Source organism: Schistocerca americana, chromosome 8 (assembly GCF_021461395.2).
Source record: "Schistocerca americana isolate TAMUIC-IGC-003095 chromosome 8, iqSchAmer2.1, whole genome shotgun sequence".
Lineage (NCBI taxonomy): Eukaryota > Metazoa > Arthropoda > Insecta > Orthoptera > Acrididae > Schistocerca > Schistocerca americana.
Genome location: NC_060126.1, coordinates 461,059,364 through 461,061,044, shown reverse-complemented (window position 1 = coordinate 461,061,044; position 1,681 = coordinate 461,059,364).

The following is a 1,681-nucleotide window of genomic DNA, read 5'->3' as shown; positions in this document are numbered from 1 at the left end:
CGAAGGTCAATACAGATAGAACGAGAGTTATCTTATTTGTCAGCAGCGAGCGGCGCAGACAGCAGTCATCGCAGCTTATGGTATTGTGCGCTACAGCTCTTGTGAGCCCCATATTTCCTCCACAACACTACACTTCACTGCATTCCTCACGCGACAGCCTCGACCGTACCTAGCAAGATTCTAATGGATAATTATTCAAGTGGAGTAGGCGCAGCTCTCAGCCATTCTGCCAAGTCAATAACAATCTTAAATTTTGTATAGAAATTTCATTAGCGAATCCTATCCTTAAGAGGTAACTTCACGTTCCGAAAAGAACCAGGAAATAACGTGTTCAGTTCATAACTAAAAGTGCCATTGTGATTTCTCAGAATTTTTGCAAAATAAATAATAATTTTCGTTAGTTTCATGTTTTTCTTACACTAACTAGCATTGCTCCAGTACCCAAGTATCCCACTAGTTACGTAAGAAATTTTGTGAATTTTTGTGTCATTTCCTTAGAGGGGACGACTCCAGAAGATATTTATTGCTGAAAGTTTTCCAGGCATTTCTCTTTAGAACGTTAGGAGCGTCTGTCTGACTTCTGTAGTAGTGTGGGGGTGGAAATTGCATCTTGCAGGAGCCATACGGTAAAGGGTACATCTCAGATTAATCCGTTGTGCAGAATGACAGAATAGCAAACCCACATGCTCACGAAGGGAGAGGGTGAAACTCGGCGTCAGCACATAGCCTACTCCTCCCGAAGAGCACCAAAGGGGCCGTGGAGATTAAGGTCCCGATTCGACGAATGGATCACCATCAACAGTGTTGAGCCACTGCAGGGGATTTGGATATTGGCGCCAAGACTGGTGATCATTGACTTAACGCCGTCACTCCTCCTAGTTCCTCCGCCTTAAGGGCAAAGGGAGAGTTGTCAGCAGTCTCGGTGTACATGGAACGTCACCCCCCATCCAAGTCCGATGGTGCTTAACTCTGGTGATCTGACAGAAACCAGTGTATCCTCCTTAGTACGGCCCTGCTTCACTGAAAGATGCATACCTTCTCGTCCAGACAGACAGTGGTACTTTATGCCAGTGTCTCCTCAAGAGGGATAAATGAAACTACACCAGCTGTTATCAGAAAACCTTGAAGAGCCTACAGAGAGTAAGAGCTATAAGTTCATCTGTCTAATAAGTACACAGGCATATAGTAGGTATGCAGTACCATTTCTAGATAAACAGAAAAAAACTGAACTCGTGCATGGTTTATAGCTCACGGCGGTCAGTGTCTCAGCACTGTTTCTACAAACGATGGTGAATGTTGTACAGCGCATTGTTTAAACTGATACGTGATTACACTTACCCTTAAAAATTGTCATTGTAAGAAAGTTTGATTACAGAGTTTTGTTTTACCAAACGGCGAAAAAACTGGCATGCTATTATGAAAATTTTGGGAAAAAGTGTTTTCTTGTACAGCTTTTAACAAACAAGTATTTTTAAGTTATTATTGTTAGATAAACCTGAATTTCATAATCATTGCAGAATTACAAATACTGTCTTCATGTTTCCTAGATCCCAAACAGGACTTACACATTTCTAATTGAATTGATTTTTCTAATAGAATGAAATCCATCCACAAAATACTGTGCGCTTCCACCAATAGAAACATGACCAGTTCGTATTCTACCACCAACGCTTGATTTCAG